Here is an 18,774-nt window from a genome sequence, read left to right as displayed (position 1 = left end):
GGAGGCCGTATGAGGAGCCCGGGCGGCTGCACTGTAATCTCAGCCCGGGCTCCTGCTCTGAGAGCCAAAGGCTTTGGCTGTCAGGGCATGCTGGGTGTTGTAGTTTTGCAACAGCTGGAGGGCCACAGTTTGCAGACCACTGGTGTATGGTCTGTAAACTGTAGTCCTCCAGCTGTTGCAAAACTAAACAGCTGAAGGGGACCGGCGAAGACGTTCACTCACCCTTCCGAGGCTCCAGCGACGATCGCTGACGGAGATCGTCGGGCGGCACTGTCGCGCGGCAGTGTCGCGCGGCAGTGACGTGCAGCACCGAATCCTACGGAAGCCGGTAAGTTGCCCAAGCTTCCCAACCAGGGTGCCTCCAGATGTTGTAAGACTACAACTCCCAGCATGCCTGGACACCCTTTGGCTGTCCAGGCATGCTGGGAGTTGTAGTTTTGCAACAGCTGGAGGCACCCTTGTTGGGAAACACTGGCCTAAAACAGTGTTTCCCAACCAGGGTGCCTCCAGATGTTGCAAGACTACAACTCCCAGCATGCCTGGACAGCCTTTGGCTGTCCAGGCATGCTGGGAGATGTAGTTTTGCAACAGCTGGAGGGCCACAGTTTGCAGACCACTGGTTTGTGGTCTGTAAACTGTAGTCCTCCAGCTGTTGCAAAACTAAACAGCTGAAGGGGACCGGCGAAGACGTTCACTTACCCTTCCGAGGCTCCAGCGACGATCGGTGACGGAGATCGTCGGGCGGCACTGTCGCGCGGCAATGTCGTGCGGCGCTGGATCCTATGGAAGCCGGTAAGTTTCCCAAGCTTCCCAACCAGGGTGCCTCCAGATGTTGCAAGACTACAACTCCCAGCATGCCTGGACAGCCTTTGGCTGTCCAGGCATGCTGGGAGTTGTAGTTTAGCAACATCTGGAGGCATCCTGGTTGGGAAACACTGTTTTAGGCCAGTGTTTCCCAACCAGGGTTCCTCCAGATGTTGCAAGACTACAACTCCCAGCATGCCTAGACAGCCTTTGACAGTCCAGGCATGCTGGGAGTTGTAGTTTTGCAACATCTGGAGGCAACCTGGTTGGGAAACACTGGCCTAAAACAGTGTTTCCCAACCAGGGTGCCTCCAGATGTTGCAAGACTACAACTCCCAGAATGCCTAGACAGCTTTTGGCTGTCCAGGCATGCTGGGAGTTGTAGTTTTGCAACATCTGGAGGCATCCTGGTTGGGAAACACTGTTTTAGGCCAGTGTTTCCCAACCAGGGTGCCTCCAGATGTTGCAAGACTACAACTCCCAGCATGCCTAGATAGCCTTTGACTGTCCAGGCATGCTGGGAATTGTAGTTTTGCAACATCTGGAGGCAACCTGGTTGGGAAACACTGGCCTAAAACAGTGTTTCCCAACCAGGGTGCCTCCAGATGTTGCAAAACTACAAGTCCCAGGTTGGGAAACACTGTGCCCGGCCTCCGCCCCACCTTACTGTAAGGGCATGCTGGGAGTTGTAGTCCTGCAGCTGGGGGCAGGGGACAAGCTTGTCACTTGCCCACACATCTCCTGCACCACACAACTACAACTCCCAGCATGTCCTTACTGTAAGGGCATGCTGGCAGTTGTAGTCGTGCGGGGCGGGAGATGTGTGAGCAGGTGATAATAAATGTACTAACCCATTTTTTTTTCTTCTCATTTCAGATCCGTGTATCCTGTGGACTCCTTCGGATTCGGTGGACTACTTCAATGACCAGCGTTTTTCTTTGTTTGATTTTAATAAAATGGTTAACGAGGGCTTGTGGGGGAGTGTTTTTTGTAATAAAAAATTTTTAAAACCTGTTGTGTTTTTTCCTTACTTTACTAGACAGGCTTAGTAGTGGAAACTGTCTTATAGACAGAGTCCATTACTAAGCTGGGCTTAGCGTTAGCCACAAAAACAGCTAGCGCTAACCCCCTATTATTACCCCGGTACCCAAAGCCACAGGGGTGCCGGGAAGAGCTGGTACCAACAGGCCTGGAACGTCAAAAATGGCACTCCTGGGCCTAGGCGGTAACAGGCTGGCGTTATTTAGGCTGGGGAGGGCCAGTAACAATGGTCCTCGCCCACCCTGGTAACGTCAGGCTGTTACTGTTTGGTTGGTATTTGGCTGAGAATGAAAATAGGGGGGACCCTATGTGTTTTTTTTTTAAATAAATAATTAAATATTTAAAAAAAACACATAGGGTCCCCCCTATTTTTATTCTCAGCCAAATACCAACCAAACAGTAACAGCCTGACGTTACCAGGGTGGGCGAGGACCATTGTTACTGGCCCTCCCCAGCCTAAATAACGCCAGCCTGTTACCGCCTAGGCCCAGGAGTGCCATTTTTGAAGCCCTGGGCCTGTTGGTACGGCTCTTCCTGGCACCCCTGTGGTGTTGGGTACCGGGGTAATAATTGGGTGTTAGCACTAGCTGTTTTTGTGGCTAACGCTAAGCCCGGCTTAGTAATGGACTCCGTCTATAAGACAGCTTCCACTACTAAGCCTGTCTAGTAAAGTAAAAAAAAAAAAAACACAACAGGTTTAAAAAAAAAATTTATTACAAAAAAACACTCCCCCACAAGCCCTCGTTAACCATTTTATTAACATCAACCAAAGAAAAACGCTGGTCGTCGAAGTAGTCCACCGAATCCGAAGGAGTCCACAGGATACACGGATCTGTAGAAGAAGTAACCAAAAAAAAGTGTAAGTACATTTAGGGAGAAAACAACTGTGTTAAAAAATTTTTTATAAACACACACACTAAATGCCGTTTACCACTATTCTGAGCCATGAGTACAATTTAGTTATTGAATTATTTAGATGTGGTGAAAAAGCTAAAAAAAAACTCAAAAACAAAAGATCCAGAAGGAAACCTAGCAGCAAAAGCTATTCAGACAGCAGGGAAGAGGAACAGACTATTTTTTCTACTACATGAAGTAAATTTCCCACTTTTGCCTATGTGTGCCAAATTTATTAATGCCGTGCAACAATTTAGTAAATTTGTCACACATAGTCAAAATGAAGTAGAAAAAAACAGGGTAAAAACCAGACTACATAGTAAAAGATTAGTAAATGCCCCTCATAGAGTTCAAAACACCAGACAGGAAAACGGATAAGTCTGAACATATTCCAGAACAAAACAGGAATAAGCTTAATCCCCTAGAAAAACCTCCGGTAGATACAGGAATAACAATACCCTCTGAGTCCCCACGGACAGGTAAACAGGATCTATCGCTAAACAGGAATATTTGCATTCCCTATGCAAACCTTCAATAGACACGAAGTCCCCATGGACAAGTAATAGGGATGCCTAGATACGCAGGATATATTTATAGAACACTGTTCACACTGAACGCAAGACAGGAAAAGCAATCCCTAGAACACCTCCAGTAGACAAGGAGTCCCCATGGAACGGTAACAGGGATGCAAACATAGGACACTGTTCACACTGGACACACAAACTGGACACTCCACTCCCCTATAGGAGTAGCCATTAATAATAAATTCAAACTGGACTACTAACCAGCAGCACACTCACCAGTGTGGTCAGAAGCTGACCCAGTAGGAAAACAGAAATATAAAACACAGAACTTCACATAAACAGATATAAGAGAAAACACAGTGTGAACAGACACATAGCAGAAAGGATAAACAAATCCTAAAACCGACTAAACAAACACAGCTTTAAATACAAGGAGCATGCTATATAACTATGGCTAAAAACCCAGATAAAATGGCAAGATTAATACAAGGTAAATGCTCAAACAGACACAGACATAATCAGAATATAGTACAAACAGACATAGTAGTAATGCACTCAAAGCCTCCATTAGCAGCATAGCCAGCATGTTAGCAGCTAGACATCAGGAAGTCCATCAGTAAATGAAGTATCACCAGCACTCAAGCTAGTCAGTGCTGAACTTAAGTAGACACACCCTAAAGGCTATTGGACAACAGAGGCTGAGGCTGAAAAAGCCAGAGACATTAACTATTCCCTGACCAGGGAACATAAAACTGTTCACACACAGCAAATCTAATAGCTGTGTGTGAACACAGACCAGGACAGACATGACACAAATACTGAAAATTAAAAGACTCCTCCGATTTAAGAACAAATTGATATTAGCTAGATTTTCATTCAGGGTTATTCTTCATAAGATTCTTTACCCTTACCAGTGAGTAAATATTTATATAACTGTCTAAATATCCAATTTGAAAATATAGCAGCAGTTAATGTTTACTTAAAGGAATTTTGTAAAATATTCATACTCCCTGCCCTTTTCATCGCTCACGCTACATCACAATGCACATGAAGTATCAGTATCAGATTGGGAAGCCTTGGCTTGTAAACCTAAACTGCAGAAGGTTGTTTATACTTATATGCAATAATACAAACAAGACAGACTCCTCATTTCCAACTAAACCCTATAATTATAGAATCCTGGAACAACTTTGTCACTTGTACTTTAAATCACAGCAGTGAACTGAGAATTGAGGTGGAAGGAGATGATTTGCACTTATGGAATGGAACCACTGAAATCCCAAACCTGCCATTACTGTTTATTGAATTAGGAATTGTAACAGCATCATGACTTAAGAATCAGCTTGTACCGTTCATTTACAACCTGATCTCAGGAGCTTCTGTTTTCTGTGTTCCATTCATTGTGCTTTCCTTCTGTGATTCAAAAAGAGCTTTTTGCTTAGAAAACACCAGTATACGCAATGCAAATATGTATTCAGTGTTCCAAAGCATACTTTGTGACTACACTCCATTACCTACAAATGCTTTCCTTGTATGAACCTTTTGCTCCATGTTTGTCTAATCTTCTCAATGCTCTCTAGTTTTGGCTGTGGCTATGTGTTACTCCAAAAGAAGTTTTTGCCATGTACCAAAGTTGTCTGGGGTACATAGGTTGCTAAACTTTGAGCAGGCCTCCTTATGCACAATGGTTAGTATTGCCCCACCCCATTTCCAAAAGTGGGTGGGGCTTAACGTGAGGAACAGAGCCTACTGTTGCCCAACAGATTAACTCTTATTTACACCAGAAATGCTGTAATTTATAGCTGAAACCAATGGCAGCTTTGTGGTAGCTCCAGATTGAAAGGTCCCAGACAGCTGGTACCATATATAACAAGCATGTGTCTCCTTATTAAGTTGGTGCATCTTACTCCTTCCAAACCCCAGTTTAAGGCTGGATTTCTACTGGCCAGTTTTTGAAAAACTACCATTACATTTTTCGAGCCAAAGCCATAAGCGTATTCAAAATGAATGGGAAAACTAAAGAAAGAACTTATACTTCTCCTTCCCAGATGATTCACTTCTTACTTGTGGTGGTTTAAAAAAATGTAAATTGGAATCTAGCCTCAGACTAAGTGAAACTCTAGTCTTAATACATTTGCCTCCGTTTTTTATTAACCAGAATGCTAATGGATTGGATAACTAAAGAAATATTTCATTGCTTTATATAGTGCATATCTCTGTTTCCCTCTACCTGTAATGTTCTCTGTTCCCCTACTTCTTCTTAATGCACACGTCCATCGCTTCCTGTACTGATAAATAAGCCAGTATCTCTCCTCTCTACAATGTACACAGAAATGTCTCCAGTCAAGTCATTATCCTTTGTGTAACAAGAAGGTTATATGAGTGTTCTTAGTAAAACAAACAGCCATTATTTTATCATTTTCTTAACACTGTTACTTACTAGTGTATTTTTGTGGCCCAATTTTAACCAAATTAACCCAATCAAATTATCTCAAGGTCAGCTTGCCCTGCCAAAATATGGGCACTCTTGTGTAGTTTGGCTTGGATATAACAGATATAAAGCTCAGCCCAATACCCTTTTTTCTCCACACTTGAAATTAAAAAGGCTGTAAATTACTACAAGCAGGTATACGTAATAAACAGAATAAATCTTCTTCTTTCATAGCCAAAACAGACAGATATAAATGACAGATATAAACAAAAGCTTTTATTATTTGTTTTGCTATGTTAGGGTAAATGCCATATATACAGAACCTATAAAGGATAAAATAGTGATGAAAGAGTCTATGGTAATTCCCATTTCAAGGATCCATGCACGTTCTTTAATTTCCCTTTGACATTTTGTTCTTTCCCTTGTGCATTAAATTGAATGTAGGCAAGCACACAAAATCAAAACAATACAACCATTCCATTAAAAGAAATAATTTTCCAGGATACTATATGGAAAGATACTTATGAGATTGTGCATAAAATTGCACAAGCTATACTGTATTACAGTATAAGAAAATTACATATGGCAAGGTAAAGAATTGTTCTCCAGCGCACATTCCCGTTTAAAATCCAAATCTTTATTCAAGCATATACATCGGGTACGAAAGGCAAGGTAGACACAGGTGACGCGTTTCAGCCCGTCAAAGGGCCTTAATCATGACTAAGGCCCTTTGACGGGCTAAAACGTGTCACCTGTGTCTACCTTGCCTTTCGTACCCGATGTATATGCTTGAATAAATATTTGGATTTTAAACGGGAACGTGCGCTGGACAACAATTCTTTACCTTGCCATTGCCAGTACCAGGGTGCGGTCCGTACCAGTCCGTGCGCAGCAGGACGTGGGAGGTGGAGCTGAACACGGTTTGCACAGCTTCCAAGAAAATTACATAGAAACACTGTATACAAATGTAATGCAGAATTCTTGACATTTGGCATATTGGAGCAGATGTTTAGCTCTTAACAATTATATTTAAGTCACTACCCTTATGTATCCAGTGTTAGCTTTACATTACTAACACTTGCATTATTAACTCATAGGGAGACAGGCAGTATGAAATCAAACTCCATCCCATATAGACACAAGTTCAGTAGGGAGTCAGAGCATGAAGAGATTATTTCGATTGTAGTACAATAGAAAGATTATAAACTACAAACATCTAAACCACTAGAGAGAAGAAAAGGTAATGTAAGGTAGATGGGAAGTCTTCCAGGTCTAGCAACAGAAGACACAATTGTTATCTGCAACAGCGCAGCTCATTTTATCATTTATATGTATAATTGCCTGTTCACACTTTCAGGTTTTTAAGGCCAATAATTGAATACAAAGCCAGGAGGAGACCATGCATGAATGACATGTATAAAGGAAATGCAGTGACTTCTACACTTTTTAAATCCATTCCTGGTTTTGTATAAAAAAAATGGCAATTAAAAACCTGAACGTGTGTACATGCCCTTAAAGGGGTACTTCAGTGGGAAAAAATTTTTTTCTAATCAACTGGTTTCAGAAAGTTAAACAGATTTGTAAATTAGTTCTATGAAAAAAATCTCAACCCTTCCAGTACTTATCAGCTGCTGTATGCTCCACAGGAAGTTGTATAGTTCTTTTCTGTCTGACCACAGTGCTCTCTGCTGACACCTGTGTCCATTTCAGGAACTGTCCAGAGTAGGAGAGGTATCAAATGGGGATTTGCTCTTGCTCCAGACAGTTCCTGACATGGACAGAGGTGTTAGCAGAGAGCCCTGTGGTCAGACTGAAAAGAACAACTTAGCTTCCTCTGTAGTATACAGCAGCTGATAGTACTGGAAGGATTAGGTTTTTTTTTTTTATTGAAGTCATTTACTTATCTGTATAACTTTCTGAAGCCAGATGATAAGAAAAAAAATTGTTTCCCACTGGAGCACCACCTTAATCTCTGGATGGTTCCAGAGAAAAAAGGACCTAGCAGCGCTGTAGCACATACCGTATTTTTCGCCCTATAGGACGCACCGGCGTATAAGACGCACCCAATTTATAGGTGCAAAATCTAAAAAAATAAAGATTTTGAACCTAATAGTGGTCTTCAACCTGCGGACCTCCAGATGTTGCAAAACTACAACTCCCAGCATGCCCGGACAGCCGTTGGCTGTCCGGGCATGCTGGGAGTTGTAGTTTTGCAACATCTGGAGGTCCGCAGATTGAAGACCACTGCATAGGAGGTAATACTCACGTGTCACCGCTGCCCTGGATGTCGCTCCATCGCTGTCGCCGTGTCCCCGTCGCTCCGGAACGTCTCTGCTGCCGGCAGGGTATCCTCGCTCTCCGTCGCCACCATCACGTCGTTACGCACGCCGACGCACGTACGTGACGAAGTGATGACGAGGAAGGAGAGCGCCGGCCATACAGGGGATCCCTGAACGGAGAAGACACCGAGGAGGCAGGTAAGGTCCCTCCCGGTGTCCTGTAAGCACTAACCCGGCTATTTAGTCGGGCTGTTCGGGACCGCGGGTCAGCTTTGATCGCCGCGTCTGAAGGGTTAATACAGGGCATCACCGCGATCGGTGATGTCCTGTATTAGCCGCAGGTCCTGGCCGTTGATGGCCGCAGGGACCGACCCGATAGGTGTGTTTTCGCCTTATAAGACGCACCGACTTTACCCCCCCAGTTTTGGGGAAGAAAAAGTGCGTCTTATACGGCGAAAAATACGGTAGGGCATAAATCAGGTGAACTGGGCTGAAATTTCCATGGATATGTTGTAATAAACTCAACTCAAAATACCATGCATTCAATGCATGTTATGCCTTGTGCTAAAATTAAGTAAATAAATAAAGAAAGAAATAAAGTTTCATCCTATCATTCTGCACTCAATATCCCATAATGAGAATGTGAAAACAGAATGTTAGAAATGTTTGCTAATTAGTTAAAAAGTATATAAACCAATAGTAAGGCCAATTTGATTGCAAAAGAACAACGAATGTTTAGTGCATGAATCATTAATAATAACCTATCACAAAAGCACCAAACATATGTAGATATAAAATGAAGTAATCTTTAATAAACACATACAGTTATATAAAACATGAAAAAGATCAGCAACAAATAATGTGCTGAGATCAGATACGTACTGTTCTCCTTCAGGTGCCAAAAACGTGTGACTATCCAGCAATACAGTATACATGTGGTCACAATAGTTATATGTGGCTATAAATACCTAATAACACCACAATATGCACTAAAATATTTGGGCAAAACGAAAGAAAAACAGGAGATGCAGAGTGTAACAAAACAAATGTCAATAGTTCAGTGTGGGAGCTGAAAAGTGGGAAAAGGGGGGCACTGAGAGAAAGCAGATGAAGCAGCTATTATCCCCATCTCCCCAAAATGTCCCCCACAAAAAAGAAACAAGCAAAAAGCTGCCACACTGGTCATAGACATGCTGTTATACTCACATAGGTCTGATCACGCATTACCCCTACGCCATTTTGCCACTCGCTTCATCAGGCGTCTTACATTTTGCCCAAATATTTTGTGCCTATTGTGGTGTTGTTAGGTATTTATACCCACATATAACTATTGTGACCACATGTATATTACTGTTTAGTAAATCATTTGGCTCCTGGGGGAGAAGAGTATGTATCTGATCTCAGCACATTTTTCTGACTGTTGCTGATCTTTTAATTATGTTTTATATAACTGTATATCATTTCTTCATTTTATATCTATAAAATATGTTTGCTGCTTTTGTGATTATTCATTTGATTATTCATTTGTTAAAAAGGAAAAACAAAATGTTTGCATTGACATAAGTATTCAGACTACAGTAACCAGGGGAGGACTGCAGTACCCAGAAAGTATTAGGATATTAGGGTTATTTAGTTTAGAGAAAAGAAGGCTTAGGGGAGACTTAATAACTATGTATAAATATATCAGCGGACCGTACAGAGATCTCTCCCATGATCTATTTATACCCAGGACTGTATCTATAACAAGGGGGCATCCTCTACGTCTAGAGGAAAGAAGGTTTCTACACCAGCACAGACGGAGGTTCTTTACTGTAAGAGCAGTGAGATTGTGGAATTCTCTGCCGGAGGAGGTGGTCATGATAAACTCAATTAAAGAGTTCAAAAGAGGCCTGGACGTGTTTCTATAGAGTAATAACATTACAGGTTATGGATAATAGATTTATAGGGACAGAACGTTGATCCAGGGATTTTTATGACTGCCACATTGGAGTCGGGAAGGAATTTTTTTCCTAGTATGGGACAATTGGCATCAGCCTCGTTAGGTTTTTTTGCCTTCTCCTGGATCAACACAGTAGAGATAAAATAAGGTATAGGTTGAACTTGATGGACTTGTTTTTTTTAACCTTAAGAACTATGTAACTACTGAGTACTTGGTTGAAGCCCCTTTGGCAGAGATTACAGCCTCCGTCTTCTTCGGTATGATGCCACAAGGCTTGCATCAGGATTTAGGGATTTTCTGCTATTCTTCTCCACAGATCCTCCCTGTCAGGATGTATGGGGATAGTCGATGAAAGCTATTTTAGGTTACTTCAGAGACATTTCATTGTGTCAAAGTCAGAGTTCTAGCTAAGCCAGTCAAAGACATACGCAGTAGTCCCTAAGTCCCTAAGCAACTGTTGAGTTGTCTTGGCTGTACGCTTAGGGCCATGGGGGAGATTCAAGAAAACCTGTTTAGAGGAAGAGTGGTGCAGTTGCCCACAGCAACCAGATTACTTATTTCATTCTTTTTTTTAACAAGCAATCTGATTGGTTGCTATGGACAACTACCCAATCTTCCTCTACACAAAGTTTAATTGTCTTATTGGTGGTGAACCTTTGGCCTAGTCTGGAGCACTCTCGATCAGGTTTTCATTAGAAGTACCTTTGTACTTTGCTCTATTCAGATTTCCCTCAACCCTGACCAGTCACTCTGTCCCATTTACTGAAAACATCCCCACAGCATGATGCTGCCCCCACCGTGTTTTATTGTAGGAGTGGTATTGGGCAAGTTATGGGCAATCTCTGGTTTCCTACAGACATGACGCTTAGAATTTAGGCCAACAAGTTAAACCCTGGTTTCTATTCAAGAGAGAGTCCTTTAGGTGGTTTGTATGTTGTTTCTTTCTAGCCACTCTGCCATAACACCCAGGTTAGTGGAATGCAGCAGTGATGACCTTCTGGGAGGTTTTCCTGTCTGTACACAGGATCTTTGGAGCTCAACCAGAGATCGTAGTCATTTCTCTAACAAAAAGCACTTTTCCTGATTACTTAGTTTGGCGGGGCGGCCAGCCCATGGAAGAGTCCTAGACTCGCCTCATGACAGAAGCACCCCTGCCTATTCTCATATTGCAACTACAACTACAGCTGGCTGAGCAGAGGATGTGGCTGCTGGTTATCTCTATTCTAAAGAGTAGACAAGAATGCTTTCTTCCAGAGCACCGGCAGCCACATTCCCTGCTCAGCAAAGTGTGCTGCATTGTACAGCCTTTCTTGCCTATCCCTGTGCAGGCAGAGAACACTTGCTTAACCTGTTGGGGACCACGGGCGTATGGATATGCCCTTGTGTCCTGGTACTTAAGGACCAAGGGCATACCTGTACGCGCATGGGAATTTCGATCCCCGCCGCTAGCAGGCATCCCATGCAAATGCCCGGGGGGGGGGGGGGGGGGAGTACCTGAGATCAATTCAGATCGGCGATTTGCGGCGATTCCGGGCTGATCGAGTCTCTGATGACCCTAAAGGATAGGAGCGAGGTTGCTGGGGTGCCACCTCCTATCCCCTGCGATTGGCCGATCAGGATTGATTGGCGAATCGCAGGGCAGGGGCGGGGGTGAGCGTTCATTTCCCCCGCTCTTCCCACCCCTGGATGTCGGGGCAGAGCGAGGGAAGATGGCGGTGATGTGTCTGTGGATGCGACGGGGACTGCCGACACCGGTTACCTGGCTTCACGCGGGGACCAAGGACCATGGACCGGCAGCTGACTGGAGGCGGCAGGCAAGTGGAAGCAGCGGCGGCGGTTTCCCAGATGCAGCTGTGAAGATTGCCGTAAAGGGATCTTCACTGCTGTATCTAGGAGTTTCAAAACTACAACTCCCAGCCTTTGGCTGTCTGGGCATGCTGGGAGTTGTAGTTTTGCAACATCTGGAGGGCCACAGGTTGGAGACCACTGTCCTTCCAGATGTTGCAGAACTACAACTCCCAGCATGCTTGGACAGTCTCAGCATGCTTGGAGTTGTAGTTTTGCAACATCTGGAAGGGCACTGTTTAGAGACCACTATACAGCGGTGTCCAAACTGTAGCGCTCCAGATGTCAAATCAAAGCCTGCCGAGACTGTCCAGGCATGCTGGGAGTTGTAGTTCGGCAACATCTAGCCTGTCAGATGTTGCCGAACTACAACTACCAGCATGCCTGGGCAGTCTGGGCATGCTTGGAGTTGAAGTCTTGCAACATCTGGAGGGCTACAGTTCTGAGACCACTACACAGTGGTCTCCAAATTGTTCTCCTCCAGTTGTTGCATAACAACAACTCCCAACATGCCCTTCGGCTGTCTGGGCATGCTGGGAGTTGTAGTATTGCAACAACTGGAGGCACACTGGTTGAAAAACATTGCAATGTTTCCGCACCACTGTTTCCTAACTCAGTGTTTCCCAACCCGTGTGCCTCCTGCTGTTGCAATACTATAACTCGGGTCATGCATGCTGGGAGTTGTAGTTTTGCAACAGCTGGAGGCATATGGGTTGGGAAACACTGAGTTAGGAAACAGTGGTGCGGAAACATTGCAGTAGTCTGTTACCTAACTCAGTGTTTCCCAATCACAACCAGTGTGCCTCCAGCTGTTGCATAACTACAACTCCCAGCATGCACGGTCTGTCAGTGCATGCTGGGAGTTATAGTTTTGCCCCCCACGTGAATGTACAGGGTACATTCATATGGGCGGGGGTTTACAGCAAGTTTCCCACTTCAAGTTTGAGATGCGGCAAATTTTCTGCTGCAGCGTGAAACTCACTGTAAACCCCGGCCTGTGTGAATGTTCCCTACAAACACTACACTACACAAACCCTACATAAAGAGTAAAACACTACATATACACTGCACCCTTACATTGTGCCCCCCCCCAATAAAAATTTAAAACGTCTTGTACGTCAGTTTTTCCAAAACGGACCCTCCAGCTGTTGCAAAACAACATCTCCCAGCATTGCTGGACAGCCATTGACTGTCCAGGCATGTGGTGAGTTTTGCAACAGCTGGAGGCACCTCGTTGGGGAAAACTGACATACAGTATTTTTGGTGGAGGTGAAACGCTTGCATCCGGGTACACCCCTATGAAAATCCCTAATTTAGGTCTCAAATGCGCATGGCGCTCTCTCACTCCAGAGCCGTGTCGTATTTCAAGGCAACAGTTTAGGGCCACATATGGGGTATCTCCGTACACGGGAGAAATTGCACTACAAATTTTGGGGGCTTTTACCCCTTATGAAAAGGTAAAGTTGGGGTCTACACCAGCCTGTTAGTGTTATCTAATTATCTGATCTGCATGTCACTATGGTTTCGGTGATTGTGGACCAGTGAGCTTGCCGTGCTGCTAGAGTGTCCATTACACATAATGTATGTGAGCTCACAGTTTATGCAGTATCTTTGTCATGATTAAGGTCTAGCGTACAGCACGAAATGTGTCAGCGTTTCACGTGTTTTTGGTGAGATGTTGTTTTAGGATTTTTAATATGTTTCATTAAAGGGGAACTCCGCTGCTCAGCGTTTGTAACAAACTGTTCCGAACGCTGGAGCCGGCAGCTTGTGATGTCATAGCCCCGCCCCCTCACTACGTCATGACCGCCCCCTCAATGCAAGTCTATGGGCGGGAGTGTGACAGCTGTCACGTCCTCTACCATAGATTTGCATTGAGGGGGCGGGGTGTGACGTCATGAGGGGACGGGGCTATGATGTCATGAGCTCCTGGTGTCGGCTCCAGCATTCAGAACAGTTTGTTCCAAACACTGAGCAGCGAAGTTCCCCTTTAAAGTCTTGCTTTTTTATATATTTTGTTATGGGAGCTGGATTCACCATTTCTTTATGGGAGCTGGATTCGTCATTTATAGCCTAAAACCCTTACACTTGACAATTTTTCCTGCCTATTGCCACCCTTGACATGTGCCATCGTAATGGAATAATATTATTCACTTACCGTGCCAATGGATTAAATGTTATGGCTGATCAGTTTATAATGATTTATACTACCTAGGTTACAAAGCAGCATGTTCGGTTAAAATGACCAAGGTTAGTTCTCAACTTTCTTAAAAAGTACTTTGCAGCCTAGGCTCTAAAGTAAACACTGACATAGAAATGCCAATGGTTCATACGCCTGTAATTCTGTTACTCTTATAGCATGTCTTACTTAACAAAGGGGTCAGGACAACCTTGAAAAGCTTCACATTTCCGAATAATGCCTGAAGAACTCCATGGTAAAATGATCCCAACATTGCAGACCAATCTTTACACATGTTCTATGAAGTTGGCCGTGCACTTCAAACAGCTGTAGACTGCTCATTCCACCAACTACCATTTCTTCTGACTCTACCAGGAATATACAGCATACATGCTCATCTTAGGGACAAATTAACATGTTCCATCCCCCTTAGACAACTCAATACATGAAAAATGTTGGGGTAACGTATTGTGGTCTGCTTTGTACAATGCTTTCCTCTTTATTGTGCACTTTCTCATGGTAGTTAAAATGTTCTTCATTTCCCTACCCCAGTGCTGTTTTTTTGCCCATTCTTTCCTCTAGTATTAGTGAGGTCACTAGTTTTGTTTTATCACTCTACCTTTATTTGTGTATTTGTAATATATTATGCAGATCTCCATGCATTTGTCTATGTGAATGATTTCCTACAAGGTATTGGGTATTAGACAAGCCCTCTAATAGGTGTTCTTCTGTATGTCCCTAGGACATGTATACAATGAGCACCGAGTATTATGATTATACAAGGGTGCTGTCACGATGCCGGCTGGCAGGTAGTGGACCCTCTGTGCCAGAGAGGGATTGGCGTGGACCGTGCTAGTGGACCGGTTCTAAGCCACTACTGGTTTTCACCAGAGCCCGCCGCAAAGCGGGATGGTCTTGCTGCGGCGGTAGTGACCAGGTCGTATCCACTAGCAACGGCTCACCTCTCTGGCTGCTGAAGATAGGCGCGGTACAAGGGAGTAGGCAGAAGCAAGGTCGGACGTAGCAGAAGGTCGGGGCAGGCAGCAAGGTTCGTAGTCAGGGGAGATAGCAGTAGTTCTGGTACACAGGGTATAAACACACAAAGAACGCTTTCACTGGCACTAAGGCAACAAGATCCGGCAAGGAAGTGCAAGGGAGGAGACTAGATATAAGCAGGGAACAGGTGGGAACCAATTAAGCTAATTGGGCCAGGCACCAATCATTGGTGCACTGGCCCTTTAAGTCTCAGGGAGCTGGCGCGCGCGCGCCCTAGAGAGCGGAGCCGCGCGCGCCAGCACATGATCGCAGGAGACGGGAACGGGTAAGTGACCTGGGATGCGACTCGCGAGCGGGCGCGTCCCGCTGTGCGAATCGCATCCCCAACGGCCATGGCAGAGCAGCGCTCCCGGTCAGCGCTGACCGGGGAGCTGCAGGGAGAAGGACGCCGTGAGCGCTCCGGGGAGGAGCGGGGACCCGGAGCGCTAGGCGTAACAGTACCCCCCCCCTTAGGTCTCCCCTTCTCTTTATCGGGTAACTGCCTCCCCTGGGATGAGGACACCGGGAAAGGGTGGAGGGATTCCTCAACGGCAGGCAGAACCGCAGGAGTAGGAATGGGGAGAGAGGGCAGAGGGCGGGACCTGGCACGGGGCAGTGTGACACCAGGACGAGGGCCATGAGGGGACACAGAAGCTTGCCTGATGGAACTGGGAGGGGGGGAGGGGCATTTCCTGTGGCAGGCAGAGTCCTTAATGACCTTAGGGGGACCAGATACAGGAGGAACCACAGAGTTACGGCAAGGGTTACTGGGAACCGGTTTTAGACAGTTCTTGGAACAAGAGGACCCCCAACTCTTGATCTCCCCAGTGGACCAATCCAGGGTTGGGGAATGAAGTTGAAGCCAGGGAAGTCCAAGGAGAATTTCCGAGGTGCAATTGGGGAGGACCAAAAGTTCAATCCTCTCGTGGTGAGATCCGATGCTCATAAGAAGGGGCTCCGTACGGAAACGTATGGTACAGTCCACCCTGGCTCCGTTGACCGCGGAAATGTGGAGTGGCTTGACAAGACGGGTCACCGGAATCCGGAATTTATTCACAAAGGAGTCCCGAATAAAACTCCCAGAAGCTCCAGAGTCCAGGCAGGCCACGGCTGAGAGGGGAGAGCTGGCTGAAGTGGAAATCCGAACAGGTACCGTGAGACGTGGAGAAGCCGACTTGGCATCAAGAGACGCCACACCCACGAGAGCTGAGTGCGAGCGTGCGTTTCCCAGACGTGGAGGACGGATTGGGCAATCCACCAGAAAATGTTCAGTACTGGCACAGTACAAACAAAGATTCTCTTCCTTACGGCGATTCCTCTCTTCCAGGGTCAGGCGAGACCGATCCACTTGCATGGCCTCCTCGGCGGGAGGCCTAGGCGCAGATTGCAGTGGAGACTGTGGGAGAGGTGTCCAGAGATCTAAGTCTTTTTCCTGGCGGAGCTCTTGATGCCTCTCAGAGAAACGCATGTCAATGCGAGTGGCTAGATGAATGAGTTCATGCAGGTTAGCAGGAGTCTCTCGTGCGGCCAGAACATCTTTAATGTTGCTGGATAGGCCTTTTTTAAAGGTCGCGCAGAGAGCCTCATTATTCCAGGATAGTTCAGAAGCAAGAGTACGGAATTGTATGGCGTACTCGCCAACGGAGGAATTACCCTGGACCAGGTTCAGCAGGGCAGTCTCAGCAGAAGAGGCTCGGGCAGGTTCCTCAAAGACGCTTCGAATTTCCGAGAAGAAGGAGTGTACAGAGGCAGTGACGGGGTCATCGCGGTCCCAGAGCGGTGTGGCCCATGACAGGGCCTTTCCAGACAGAAGGCTGACCACGAAAGCCACCCTAGACCTTTCAGTAGGAAACTGATCCGACATCATCTCCAAGTGCAAGGAACATTGCGAAAGAAAGCCACGGCAAAACTTAGAGTCCCCATTAAATTTGTCCGGCAAGGACAGGCGGAGGCTAGGAGCGGCCACTCGCTGCGGAAGGGGTGCAGGAGGTGGCGGAGGAGATGATTGCTGCTGCAGTTGCGACTGAAGTTGGTGCACAATGGTGGACATTTCCGACAGTCGGTGGGTTAGATGGGCGACCTGTCGGGATAGCTGGGCGACCACCGTGGTGAGATCAGAGATGGAATGCTGGGGAACCTCAGCGGGATCCATGGCCGGATCTACTGTCACGATGCCGGCTGGCAGGTAGTGGACCCTCTGTGCCAGAGAGGGATTGGCGTGGACCGTGCTAGTGGACCGGTTCTAAGCCACTACTGGTTTTCACCAGAGCCCGCCGCAAAGCGGGATGGTCTTGCTGCGGCGGTAGTGACCAGGTCGTATCCACTAGCAACGGCTCACCTCTCTGGCTGCTGAAGATAGGCGCGGTACAAGGGAGTAGGCAGAAGCAAGGTCGGACGTAGCAGAAGGTCGGGGCAGGCAGCAAGGTTCGTAGTCAGGGGAGATAGCAGTAGTTCTGGTACACAGGGTATAAACACACAAAGAACGCTTTCACTGGCACTAAGGCAACAAGATCCGGCAAGGAAGTGCAAGGGAGGAGACTAGATATAAGCAGGGAACAGGTGGGAACCAATTAAGCTAATTGGGCCAGGCACCAATCATTGGTGCACTGGCCCTTTAAGTCTCAGGGAGCTGGCGCGCGCGCGCCCTAGAGAGCGGAGCCGCGCGCGCCAGCACATGATCGCAGGAGACGGGAACGGGTAAGTGACCTGGGATGCGACTCGCGAGCGGGCGCGTCCCGCTGTGCGAATCGCATCCCCAACGGCCATGGCAGAGCAGCGCTCCCGGTCAGCGCTGACCGGGGAGCTGCAGGGAGAAGGACGCCGTGAGCGCTCCGGGGAGGAGCGGGGACCCGGAGCGCTAGGCGTAACAGGTGCAGTTGGCATCAGTGTCGCATCCAATTGTCTAAAAGTATCCACTCACTGTGCAGAGCCCTATTCTCCAAATAGTGACTTAGGACTAGGGATCGGCCAATATCGATTTTTTTAGGGCTGATACCGATAATCTGTGACCTTTCAGGCCGATAGCCGATAACTTATACCGATATTTCGGTATAAGTTATCGGCTCTTTCCCCCCTGTTTCTTGGATAACCTATATGTGGCTCCCAAGCTTTGATACTGTTGTGCAGTTGATGGTAATATTGTGCTCTAGTGGTATCGGGAATGTCACAGCAATACCAGAATCTGACCTAGGGTCTCACTCATATCATTACCAGTTAGCTCTAAGGTAGTAGACTTCTTCCTTTACCCTTTTAATATTCTCAATATGGCTCAACACACCGGGTAAGAATATGTGGAGCCATATTGGGAATATTGAGATCTTGCAGTGCAGAGATTTTTCATGCCATATTACCCCAACAATCCTTTGAACATATGGGATAAAGCCCTACTTCGCCATTGGAATCCCTTCCATAATTTTTTATCTGACCCGGGGCTATGTATGTACTACAACTCAGCCATATTTACTTGATTCAACAGTCCTCTGATTCAACAGTCCTCTGGCCGGGAGCAGCAGAAAATGCTAAAATGACTATAGATTGTGGCTTCCCTAGAAGTCGATCCCCAACATATTAGTAAATGTTGGCATGTTGAATTATTGTGGAAGCACCGATACTGCATACATGACTCTCCTGAAGCACATTTTTTATATACTTGATTGTCTTTATTATTGGCCATTTTTTTTTTATTAATAATAATAATAGAGACTTTGAAAGTAAAAACAATCAAAGCACCTTGTATGGCAATGGGAGACTTATGGTTTCATGACTTATTCTATATTCTGAATAAGTCACTGAAATGTGCATTA

General features: G+C 45.9%; 1 protein-coding gene and 1 long non-coding RNA gene across 4 annotated transcripts in view; one reads left to right on the top strand and one right to left on the bottom strand.

Annotated features, from left to right (window-relative positions):
• The window catches only part of LOC130361899 (uncharacterized), a 105,210-nt gene that overhangs the window by 11,051 nt on the left and 75,385 nt on the right, over positions 1-18,774 (top strand). The gene's annotated exons all lie outside the window — the stretch shown is intronic.
• Positions 1-18,774, bottom strand: part of NMUR1 (neuromedin U receptor 1) — a 96,929-nt gene that overhangs the window by 76,874 nt on the left and 1,281 nt on the right. Inside the window, exon 1 of one of the 3 annotated variants that reach the window (XM_056565549.1) lies at positions 5,494-5,558. The exons of the other annotated variants lie outside the window; for them this stretch is intronic. The gene's annotated coding sequence lies outside the window, so the exon portion shown is untranslated. Of the gene's footprint in view, positions 1-5,493; positions 5,559-18,774 lie in introns of those variants that run through there. 3 annotated transcript variants of the gene reach the window in all.

This window comes from Hyla sarda, chromosome 3 (assembly GCF_029499605.1).
Source record: "Hyla sarda isolate aHylSar1 chromosome 3, aHylSar1.hap1, whole genome shotgun sequence".
Classification (NCBI taxonomy): domain Eukaryota; kingdom Metazoa; phylum Chordata; class Amphibia; order Anura; family Hylidae; genus Hyla; species Hyla sarda.
The sequence above is the reverse complement of the archived record's forward strand: the minus strand, read 5'-3'. Positions and strand labels throughout refer to the sequence as shown.